This window comes from Trachypithecus francoisi, unplaced genomic scaffold (assembly GCF_009764315.1).
Source record: "Trachypithecus francoisi isolate TF-2019V2 unplaced genomic scaffold, Tfra_2.0 Contig01665, whole genome shotgun sequence".
Taxonomy (NCBI): Eukaryota; Metazoa; Chordata; class Mammalia; order Primates; family Cercopithecidae; genus Trachypithecus; species Trachypithecus francoisi.
The window spans coordinates 329,942-342,852 of NW_022681447.1; positions in this window are offsets into that span (position 1 = coordinate 329,942).

The following is a 12,911-nucleotide window of genomic DNA, read 5'->3' on the forward strand; positions in this document are numbered from 1 at the left end:
GCCCCACCTAAATTTCATAATGTTTAAAGAAAGTTTATGAATTTGTGTTTGGCCACATTCAAAGCAGTCCTGGACCACATGTGGCTCCAGACCTAAGGTTGGACAAGCTTGAAGAAGTTCATAACGGATCTCCAAGATCTGCCACTGCACTCCAGCATGGGCAACAAAGCGAGACCCTGTCTCAAAAAAAAAAAAAAAAAGAAAGAAAGAAAGAAAAGAAAAAAGAAAAACAAAGTGGATCCCCATTTTTTTGGAGACAGGGTCTCACTTGATCACCTAGGCTGGTGTGCAGTGGTGTGATCACGGCTCACTGCAGCCTCGACCTCCCAGGCTCAGGTGATCCTGCCTCCTCAGTCTGGGAGAAAGTCAGCCACCACGCCTGGCTGATTTTTGTATAATGTTGTACAGATGAGGTTTCACCATTGTTGCCCAGGCTGGTCTCGAACTTCTGAGCTCAAGGAATCTGCCAGCCTTGGCCTTCCAGAGTTCTGGGATTACAGGCATGAGCCACTGCACCTGGCCCCACCTTAACTAAGTACTCCAACTCAGCATCACCTACCATCAGATGCCTCCTGATATGAAGCAGTGTAAAGCAGACAGCATCTTGTGACATTTTTTTTTTTCTTAGGCTCTCCCTCTATTGCCTAGGCTAGAGTGCAGTACCGTGACTACAGCTCACTGCAGCCTCAACCTCCCAGGCTCAAGTGATCCTTCCAGGCCTCCTGAGTAATTGTGACTACAGGCCCAAACCATTATGCCTGGCTAATTTAAAAAAAAAAAAGTTTTTTGTAGAGATGGGGTCTCACTATGTTGCCCAGGCTGCCCTTGAACTCCTGGTCTCAAGCAATCCTCCCACCTCAGCCTCCCAAAGTGCTGGGATTACAGGCGTGAGTCACCTTGACTGGCTGACAGCATCTCTTATGTAGAATTCTTGCCAAAAATACTATAACTGAGTTTAGGCATGAGGAAATATCAGATAATGTAGAAACTGGAACATTTTATAAGGCAGGCAGCCTTGGTTCATCAAAACTGTCAGTGACAGTAGCCAGGGATAAGCAGGGGGATTGTTCTAAATGAAAAAATGTTACATGTGTGGAACTTGTCTGGATTCTGGTTGAAATTTTTATTTATTTATATTTATATATTTTTTTCTTTTTTTGAGACGGAGTCTTGCTCCATCACCCAGGCTGGAGTGCAATGGCACAATCTTGGCTCACTGCAACCTCTGCCTCCCAGGTTCAAGCGATTCTCCTGCCTCAGCCTCTGAGTAGCTGGGACTATAGGCGCCTGCCATCACGCCCGGCTAATTTTTGTATTTTTAGTAGAGACAGGGTTTCACCATGTTAGCCAGGATGGCCTCAGTCTCCTGACCTCGTGATCTGCCCGCCTTGGCCTCCCAAAGTGCTGGAACTACAGGCTATTTTCTTTTTTTAGAGATGGGGTGTCTCTATTACCCAGGCTGGAGTGTAGCGGCATGATCATGACTAACTGCAGCCTTGAACTCCTGAGCTCAAGTGCTCCTCCAGCCTCAGCCTCCCAAGTAGCTAGGACTACAGGCACATGCCACCATGACCAGTTAATTCTGGTTGAAAAATTTAAAAGCACCTATAAAAAGACATTCTAGGCTGGGCACAGTGGCTCACGCCTGTAATCCCAACATTTTGGGAGGCCGAGGTGGGTGGATCACCTGAGGTCAGGAGTTCAAGACTAGCCTGGCCAACATGGCGAAATCCCATCTCTATTAAAAGTACAAAATTAGAGGCTGGGTGCAGTGGCTCACGCCTGTAATCCCAGCATTTTGGGAGGCCAAGATGGGCGGATCACGAGGTCAGGAGATCAAGACCATCCTGGCTAACATGGTGAAACCCCGTCTCTACTAAAAATACAAAAAATTAGCCGGGCATGGTGGCATACACCTGTAATCCCAGCTACTTGGGAGGTTGAGGCAGGAGAATCACTTAAACCCAGGAGGCAGAGGTTGCAGTGAGCCAAGATCGCGCCACTGCATTCCAGACTGGGCAATAAGAGATAAACTCCATCTCAAAAAAAAAAAAAAAAAAGACATTCTGAGCTGGGTGGTGTGGTGTGTACCTATAGTCCTGATTACTCAGAAGGCTGAGGCAGGAAGATCGTGTGAGCCCAGAAGGTAGAGAGGCTGCAGTGAGCCATAATCATACCACTGCACACCAGCCAGGGCCATAGAGTGAGATGCTGTCTCTAAAATAAATTAAATAAATAACCAAACATTTTGAACAAATAAAAAACATTCTGAGGACAATTTGAGAGAAATCTAAGTATGAATTGGATATTAAATATTCTGGAGCTATTACAAATTTTCTTGGTGTGATGATGTAAGCGAATGTCTTTATTCTTAGCAGATATACATGCAGTATTTAGGGGTTGTCTTAGTCAGCTTAGGCTGCCATAGAATACCACAGACTTGGGCCAGGTGCAGTGGCTCATGCCTGTAATCCCAGCACTTTGGGAGGCCGAGGTGGGTGGATCACGAGGTCAGGAGATTGAGACCATCCTGGCTAACACGGTGAAAACCCGTCTCTACTAAAAGATACAAAAAAGAAAAAAAAAATTAGCCAGGCGTGGTGGCAGGCACCTGTAGTTCCAGCTACTCGGGAGGCTGAGGCAGGAGAATGGCATGAACCCAGGAGGCAGAGCTTGCAGTGAGCCGAGATCACGGCACTGCACTCCAGCCTAGGCGACAGAGCAAGACTCCGTCTCAGAAAAAAAAAAAAAAGAGTGCCATGGACTTGGTGGCATAACCAACAGACATTTATTTTCTCATTCTGGACGCTGGAAGTCTAAGATCAGGATGCCAACATAGTTGCATTCTGGTGAGGGCTGTCTTCCTGTTTTGCAGAGGGCTACTTTCCCACTGTGTCCTCAAATGCCCTTTCCTCAGTGCATGCTCTCAGAGAGACAAGCTCTCTGGTGTCCCTTCTTACAAGGGCACCATGCCCATCATAAGCAGTATCTTACCCCATGAACTCATCCAACTCTAATTACTCCCATAGGCCCCAACTCCAAATACCATGATATCACAAACATTCAGTCCATAGTAGGTGTGACATCTGACCTTACTCTCAACTAGTTCAAAGTATGTATATATGGGGCTGGGCACAGTGGGTCATGCCTGTAAACCCAGCACTTTGGGAGGCTGAGGCAGGTGGATCACCTGAGGTCAGGAGTTTGAGACCAGCCTGGCCAACATGGAGAAACCCCGTCTCTACTAAAAATACAAAAATTAGCCAGGTGTGGTGTCTCATGCCTGTAATTCCAGCTACTCCGGAGGCTGAGACAGGAGAATCGCTTGAAACCGGGAGGCAGAGGTTGCAGTGAGCCGAGATCGTGCCATTGCACTCCAGCCTGGGCAACAGAGCGAGGCTCTGTCTCAAAAAAACCCAAACTAGAGCCGGCGCGGTGGCTCACATGTGCAATCCCAGCACCTTGGGAGGCTGAGGTGGGCGGATCCCTTGAGGTCAGGAGTTCGAGACCAGTCTGGTCAACATTGTGAGATCCCATCTCTACTAAAAATACAAAAATTAGCCTGGCGTGGTGGCGGGCACCTGTAATCCCAGCTACTCAGGAGGCTGAGGCATAAGAATTGCTTGAACCTGGGAGGCGGAGGTTGCAGTGAGCTGAGATCGTGCCACTGCACTCTAGCCTGGGAGACAAAGCAAGACTCTGTATCAAAAACAAAAAAACCCGAAACAAAACAAATCAAACAAACAAAAAAACAAAGTATATATATATTTAGAGAAAGCAGGGTAAAGTAAATGTGCCAATATGTTAACAATTGTTGAAACTGGGGGGAGGGTATATGGGTATTTATTAAATCATTCTTCCAACTTTTCTGTATGTTATTAATAAAAAGTTGGGGGGAGGAAACATGTCCTTGAAAATCATACCACCTGTGTTCACATTGCAGCTTCCTAACTATGTGAGCTTGGCTAAATTTCTTTCTTTCTTTCTTTCTTTCTTTCTTTCTTTCTTTCTTTCTTTCTTCTTTCTTTCTTTCTTCTTTCTTTCTTCTTTCTCTTTCTTCTTTCTTTCTTTCTTTCTTTCCTTCTTTCCTTCTTTCCTTCTTTCCTTCTTTCTTTCTTTCTTTTCTTTCCTTCTTTCTTTCTTTTTGAGATGGAGTCTCTCTTTGTCGCCCAGGCTGGAGTGCAGTGGCGCAATCTCGGCTCACTGCAAGCTCTGCCTCCCGGGTTCATGCTATTCTCCAGCCTCAGCCTCAGACTCCTGAGTAGCTGGGACTATAGGCACCCACCACCATGCCTGGCTAATTTTTTGTATTTTTTTTTTTTTTTTTAGTAGGGACAGTTTCACGGTGTTAGCCAGGATGGTCTCGATTTCCTGAACTCGTGATCTGCCCATCTCGGCCTCCCAAAGTGCTGGGATTACAGGCGTGAGCTACCGTGCCCGGCCTAGCTTGGCTAAATGTCTTAACCTCTCTGAGCCTGTTTCTGCATCCTAAAAGTGGGAATAATGTGGTTGTTATAAAAAACAAAGTAAGAGGCCAGGCGCGGTGGCTCACTCCTGTAATCCCAGCACTTTGGGAGGCCAAGATGGGTGGCCCACCAAGATGGGTGGATCACCTGACCAACATGGCAAAACCCCATTTCTACTAAAAGTACAAAATTTAGCCGGGAGTGGTGGCAGGCGCCTGTGATCCCAGCCACTCAGGAGGCTGAGGCAGGAGAAGCTTGAACCTGGGAGGCGGGGGTTGCAGCGAGCCGAGATTGCGCCACTGTACTCTAGCCTGGGTCACAAAAGCGAGACTCTGTCTCAGAAAAAAAAAAAAAAAAAGAAGTCAGATAATGGTTGTAGAGCACCTGGCATAATTTGCTTGCTCATAAGTTGTCATTGAATGCCAGAACCATTGGAAATTGTTTCTTCTCTCTGGATGTCATGGAATTTCTGAGATTTAACCCCTATTTATTGAACACCTTCTATGCACCAGGCTCTGGGCTAGACAGGAGCTTTTGCAAACTTTGAACTTGCCACTCTCATCTACATTTTACAAAGTGAAGTCTTGAGCTATGGAAAGTGGCTGGCCCAGTGCTCAAGCCATTCAATGGCAGGACTGAGATGTTAATCTAGGGCTTTCAATTCCAAGTCTTGTGACTCCAAAGTAACATGGTAGGCTGTAGGTGGAAATAAATGTATGATGTTTCTGTAAGGTTTCAAGAAGATGATAGTGGTGAGAACAATTTGGGAACTGGGGTGGCCCGTGAAGATGTGGAGGCCTGAAGAACCCTGACCCAGGTCGGGGGTCTGTAAGTCTTCTCTTTGCCTCCACCTTCTACATCAGTGGTTCTCAGAGCCTCCTTCACTACCACCTTTGTGCCCACAAAGGCCGGTTCACTTCAGGTTTTTAGCTGGTGAAACAGAAGAGTTTTGGAAAATGACTCACCTTCCGAGAATCCTGGCATCTTTGCTGTTGTATCTGTTTCCATGAAATCCCTGTGGGCCTCAGTTCTTCTCAGGTAACGTTAGAATCCTGCCTACTTCAAACGTCAAGGGAGATGACCGCACATCAAACTTGCCCTAGGCAACCGGCTGTCCTGCTTGGAAGGTCTGGGCCCTCCAAACCCTAACCTGGAAGGCCAACTGCAAGGCTTGGTGTACATGCTGTGCAATGAGCCCTTGAGGTGGAGTTTAAATGCTTCTGGAGAGGCTGTTACTGGAACTGTAGAAACATTTGGTTTGTGCATCAAAAGACACTATCAGCCTGGCGCAGTTGCTTATGCCTGTAATCCCAGCACTTTGGGAGGCTGAGGTAGACGGATCACTTGAGGTCAGGAGTTTGAGACCAGCCTGGCCAACATAGTGAAACCCCGTCTCTACTAAAAAATACAAAAAAATTAGGTGGGCGTGGTGGTGCATGCCTGTAGTCTCAGCTACTTTGGAGGCTGAGGCAGGAGAATCACTTGGACCCGGGAGGTGGAGGTTGCAGTGAGCCAAGATTGCGCATTGCACTCCAGCCTGGGTGACAAAATGAGACTGTCTCAAAAAAAAAAAAAAAAAAAAAAAGACACTATCAACACAGTGAAAATGCAACCCACAGAATGGGAGAAAATATTTGCAAATCATATATCTGAAAACAACCCAATTAAAAACTGGGTAAAGGGCTTGAATTGAAATTTCTCTATTTCTCTAAGGAAGATATACCTGGGGAGTGAGTGTTTAATGGGTGCAGAGTTTCAGTTTGGGAAGATGAAAAAGTTCTGGAGATGGAAGGTGGTGATGGTTGTGCAACAATGTGAATGTACTTAATGCCACTGAACTGTACCCTTAAAAATGGTTAAAATGGTCCAGGCACAGTGGCTCACACCTATAATCCCAGCACTTTGGGAGGCCGAGGTGGGCGGATCACCTGGGGTTGGGAGTTCGAGACCAGCCTGACCAACATGGAGAAACCCCGTCTCTACTGAAAATACAAAATTAGTCAGGCATGGTGGTGCACGCCTGTAATCCCAGCTACTCAGGAGGCTGAGGCAGGAGAATCCCTTGAACTCGGGAAGCAGAGGTTGCGGTGAGCCGAGACTGTGCCATTGCACTCCGGCCTGGGTGAAATTTCATCTCAAAAAAAAGGTTAAAATGGCAAATGATCTATTTTATCACAACAGAAGTAAATAAAGCATTTCAGAAGAAATTCTGGCAAAGTAACTAGGGACAAATCTGGACATCACTTATAATCACAATTATCTAATCGGGACAGTATTCCTTGCTCAAATTTGTTCATTTATGTAACAGTACTGACTCCATGTTAGAGAAAAGCTTGTTTGCTTGAATATAATTATGCTTTGTTTGAGTTTGTAGATTTTTCATTAAAAACAGCCTCAGGAAAACAGGACCTTCGATAGAGATAAAAGAAAATACGCTGACCAACAACTCTAGGAACAGGCTGACCAGCCTGATAAGAACAGCTTGATGGTGCCTGCAGACAGTCACAAGACATTGACCAAGGAATTAACAATTAACAATTAACTGCCTGCCTGAGACTGCGCGTTTCATAAGAACGCCTTGATGGGCGGGGCGCAGTGGCTGAAGCCTGTAATCCCAGTACTTTGGGAGGCCGAGATGCGTGGATCACGAGGTCAGGAGATCGAGACCATCCTGGCTAACACGGTGAAACCCCGTCTCTACTAAAAAATACAAAAAACTAGCCGGGCGAGGTGGCGGGCGCCTGTAGTCCCAGCTACTCCGCAGACTGAGGCAGGAAAATGGTGTAAACCCGGGAGGCGGAGCTTGCAGTGAGCTGAGATCCCGTCACTGCACTCCAGCCTGGGCGACAGAGTGAGACTCCATCTCAAAAAAAAAAAAAAAAAAAAAAAGAATGCCTTGATCATCATTTGTACTCCCCTAATTTCCCTTAAAACTCTTCATCCGGAGATAGAACCTGGAGAGGTAGTCTTCAAACAAGTTCACTGCCTCCCTCCACAAAGTTTCACCAAAGCTGGTCTCTCATTTTCTTTTTTTTTCTTTTTCTTTTTTTTGAGACAGCGTCTCAAGTAGTCGCCTAGGCTGGAGTGCAGTGGTGTGATCTTGGCTCACTGCAACATCCACTTCAAGGGATCCTAACACCTCAGCCTCCCAAGTTACTGCAACCCCTGGTGTGGACTAATCTGCTTGAATCAAGTCGACTAATGGAACTGTTTGGCTGCTCAGCTGATGTCAGGTGAGCACAACTCATGTGTCCTCTGGATAGAGAAATGAATGGGACACCAGCCCTGCCCTCAGGAAGCTCAGAGCTTAGCTGGAGAGCTAGATAAGTGAACAAAAAGACAGGAAGTCAGCAAAAGATAGAATGGGTATGTGAGAATCTTCACATTATTATTATCATTATTATTATTTATTTGGAGCTTGAGTCTTGCTATGTGGGCCAGGCTAGCCTCAAACTCCTGGGCTCAAGGGATCCTCCTAATTCAGCCTCCAGAATAGCTGGGACTACAAGCACAAGCCCAAGCCACTGTGCCAGGCTTTTTTTTTTTTTTTGTTGAGACAGAGTCTTGCTCTGTTGCCCAGGCTAGAGTGCAGTGGTATGCTCTCTGCTCACTGCAACCTCCACCTCCTGGGTTCAAGCGATTCTCCTGCCTCAGCCTCAGAGTAGCTAGGATTACAGGTGTGCACCACCATGCCTGACTAATTTTTGTATTTTTAGTAGAAAGGGGTTTCACCATGTTGGCCAGGCTGGTCTCGAACTCCTGACCTCAAGCAGTCTACCTGCCTCAGCCTCCCAAAGTGCTGGGATTATAGGTGTGAGCCACTGTGCCATCGACACCCCTGTTGCCCCAAGCCTGGGCATTCACCAAAGGTACAGGCTACCATGTTGGGACAGGCTTTGGGGGAGCATGTTGTACCTGTGATGAAAATGTTCATTTTTGCAGGGTGCAGTGGTTCATGCTGTAATCCCAGCACTTTGGGAGGCTGAGGCAGGTGGACCACTTGAGGTCAGGAGTTGGAGACCGGCCTGACCAACATGGTGAAACCCAGTCTCTACTAAAAATACAAAATTAGCCGGGCATGGTGGTGCACGCCTGTAACCCCAACTACTTGGGAGGTTGAGACAGGAGAATTGCTTGAACCCAGGAGGTGGTGGTTGCAGTGAGCCGAGATTGTGCCATTGCACTCCAGCCTAGGTGACAAGAGCAACTCCATCTCAAAAAGAAAAGAAAAAAAAAGAAAAACCAGACAGAAAATGTTTACTTCTACCAGACATGGGGCATTTTCTGAAGGTTGACTCTGACCCAGGAAAAAGCTTTTTTTCTTTTTTTTTTTTTGAGACAGGGTCTCGCTCTGTCACTGAGACTGGAGTGCATGGCACGATCTGCAGCGTTGACCTCTTGGGCTCAAGTAACACTCCCACCTCAGCCACCTGAGTAGTTGGGAATACAGGCATGCACCACCACACTTGGCTAATTTTTGTATTTTTAGTAGAGACTGGGTTTTGTTGTTTGTTTGTTTTGTTTGTTTGTTTTTTGAGATGGAGTCTCTCTGTGTCGCCCAGGCTGGAGTGCAGTGGTGCAATCTCGGCTCACTGCAACCTCTGCCTCCCGGGTTCAAGTGATTCTCCTGCCTCAGCCTCCCAAGTAGCTAGGACTACAGGCACGTGCCACCACGCCTGGCTAATTTTTTTTTTTTTTTTTTGTATTTTTAGTAGAGACGAGGTTTCACCATGTTAGCCAGGATGGTCTCAATCTCCTGACCTTGTGATCCACCCACCTCGGCCTCAGAAAGTGCTAGGATTACAGGTGTGAGCCACTGCACCTGGCTGTTTATTTGTTTTAAATACAGACAGGGTCTCACTACATTTCCCACGCTGGTCTCAAACTCCTGGGCTCAAGTGATCCTCCTGCCTCAGCCTCCCAAAGTGCTAGGATTTTTTTTTTTCGAGACACAGTCTTGCTCTGTCGCCCCGGCTGGAGTGCAGTGGCACGATCTCGGCTCACTGCAAGCTCTGCCTCCTGGGTTCACGCCATTCTCCTGCCTCAGCCTCCTGAATAGCTGGAACCACAGGTGCCTGCCACCACACCTGGTTAATTTTTTGTATTTTTAGTAGAGATGGGGTTTCACTGTGTTAGCCAGGATCGTCTCAATCTCCTGACCTCATGATCCACCTGCCTCGGCCTCCCAAAGTGTTAGGATTACAGACGTGAGACACGATGCCCAGCTGTTTGTTTTATTTTATTTTTTAAAATTATTTATTTATGGCCGGGCACGGTGGCTCAAGCCTGTAATCCCAGCACTTTGGGAGGCCGAGACGGGCGGATCACGAGGTCAGGAGATCGAGACCATCCTGGCTAACATGGTGAAACCCCGTCTCTACTAAAAAAAATACAAAAAGCTAGCCGGGCGAGGTGGCGGGCGTCTGTAGTCCCAGCTACTCGGGAGGCTGAGGCAGGAGAATGGCGTGAACCCGGGAGGCGGAGCGTGCAGTGAGCTGAGATCCGGCCACTGCACTCCAGCCCGGGCGACAGAGCGAGACTCCGTCTCAAAAAAAAAAAAAAAAAAAAAAAAAAAAAATTATTTATTTATTTATTTTTGAGACGGAATCTCCCTCTGTCGCCCAGGCTGGAGTGCAGCGGCACCATCTCTGCTCACTGCAAGCTCCTCCTCCCGGGTTCACACCATTCTCCTGCCTCAGCCTCCCGAGGAGCTGGGACTATAGGCGCCTGCCACCACGCCCGGCTAATTTTTTTGTATTTTTAGTAGAGACAGAATTTCACTGCATTAGCCAGGATGGTCTCGATCTCCTGACCTCATGATCCACCCGCCTCGGCCTCCCAAAGTGCTGGGATTACAGGCTTGAGCCACTGCATCCGGCCAGGAGTTCCTAGTCTTGGGAAATGGCAAATACTCTTGGCCCCCGAGAGTGGTAGAAGCTGCCATTTAGATGGGAAAGGAAAGGGGTCTGGGTAAGGGACCCTTCTGTGGTAACCAGAGAGACTAAAGACGAGAAGGATCTCTCCAGAGCTTCAGCACCTACAGCCTGAGACACTTACATGAGGCCCTTTTGTGACCAGGTGAAGGGAGAGTCCCAATAAGAAACACTCAGATGTCATCTTCTGCTACCTTGGCACGATGCAGGCTATTAATCTGATTTGAGATAAGGAAAATAAAGTTCAAGGAGTAAGATTCCTCCCCACTGAAGAGGTGAGCAGCATGGGGTCCAGGAGCATGCATGGTGGACCCTAATGCAGAGTGGATGGTGCGGGCAGAAACATCAGGAAAAATGTTCTGGGGAAGGTGGTTCCCTCAGGGAGTAAGGCAGACCAAGGCCAAAAAGTGGGAACGAGCAGGGCTGGGGGGATTTCCCGTGGGCTCTGGCTGGGGGCTCTGCAGGTCTGGCAGCCTCTCCAGCAAGTAATATGGAAGCTGGACAGGTTACAGAGGCCTGGTTACACATGAGGTTCTCTTGAGGGGTCTGGACTTGATCTTGTGGGCAATAGGAACACTTTTAAGGTAAAGAGAGGCCTGACCAAATTTGAATGTGAAAATTTCTCCCTTCCCAACTTTCTATTTTTATTTATTATTTTTTGTTGTTGTTGTTGAGGCAGAGTCATTCACTCTGTCACCTAGGCTGGAGTGCAGTGGTGTGATCTCAGCTCACTGCAACCTCCACCTCCTGGGCTCAAGAGATCCTCCCACCTCAGCCTCCCTGGTAGCTGTGACTACAGGTGTGCACCACTGCGCCTGGCTAATTTTTGTATTTTTTTGTAGAGATGGGGTTTTGCCATGTTGCCCAGGCTGGTCTCCAACTTCTGAGCTCAAGTGACCCTCCCACCTTGACCTCTCAAAATGCTGGTATTATAGATGTGAGCCACCAAGTCCAGCCCCAACTTTCTAGAATTCTGATTCCATCCATCCTTTGAGCCTACGAGGATCTCCAATCCACTGGTGCTACCACGTTCATCCCCTTGAATTCCATGGTCTTCACTTACTTCACTCCTTTGCACACACAACTCCCTGACTCTTTGCTCACCTGTGCTTGCAAAACCACAGGCCTCTTCCTACTCTGCACCTGCACCTGGGCTGGGAACACCCCCATGCTTGCTTGGGGCATGCTTGACTTCTGCCTCCATCCACTCTCCCTCTCCTGGACAACCATCTTGCACCTTCTTTCTCCTCAAAGGCCCAATACCTCTCCCCGATCCTCATCCTCAGGAGGGTTGTCTTCCTTGCTCTCGAGCTCATTAAGAACCATTGAAGAAATGAGACACGAACTTCCACAAACTTCCACTTGCCAGCATTGGCATGGCTGCCTGTTTCCAGAAACAAACTCTCAGTGCTTCTACCTGAGCCACCCCTGTCCTACAGCATGAACTTTGCATTCTGCTGGGTCATTTTCAACAGCATACAAATATAGTGTCACAACTCCCTTGGGAAAAGTAAACAAAACTCCTTCTCTTGCTGTTCTGAATTTTCTAGTTTTGTATAATGCATCCCTACTGTTTCTGAATTAATGGTTATTTTAAAATATTTTTGATTCAACTTTTGAGTATAATTTACATGCAATAAAACACACCATTCTCCAGTGCATAATTCAATGAGTTCTGACAAATGCATAGGGCCATGCAGCCACCACCACATTTGACACACAGAACATCTCTATCACTCCAGAAAGCACCACCGCCCCACTCAGTCCTCACCCCAACTCGGCCCCAGGCTGCCACCCATCTGCTTTCTATCACTACCGCTTAGACTCATCTTTTCTACGACTTCATCTGAATGGAATCACGCAGCATGTCGTTTTCTGTATCTAGATTCTTCTGCTCAGCATAATGTTTCCAGATTCATCCGTGTTGCATGTATCGCTATAGTACATTTCTTTTTATTACTGAGAGGTGTTTCATCATATAGTTCTACTATAATTTATAATAAATGGTTACCTAGAAATTCATTAAAATTTGGCAATGATTCCTTGGATATCACACCAAAAGCACAGGCAACAAAATGAAAAAAAAAAAAAAGATAAATGGGATTATATCAAAAAGAAAAATTTTTGTGTATCATTAAGGGCACTATCAATAGAGTGAAGAGGCTGGGCATGGTGGCTCGTGCCCGTAATCCCAGCACTTTGGGAGGCTGAGGTGGGCGAATCACGAGGTCAGGAGTTCGAGACCAGCCTGGCCAACATGGTGAAACCCCATCTCTACTAAAAATACAAAAAACTAGCTCGGCTTGGTGGCAGACATCTGTAATCCCAGCTACTCGGGAGGGTGAGGCAAGAGAATCACTTGAACTTGAGAGGCGGAGGTTGCAGTGAGCCAAGATTGCGCCACTGTACTCCAGCCTGGGCGACAGAGTGAGACTCCATCTCAAAAAAAAAAAAAAAAAAAAAGAGAGAGAGAGAGTGAAGAGACCCCACAGAATAGGAGAAAATATCTGCA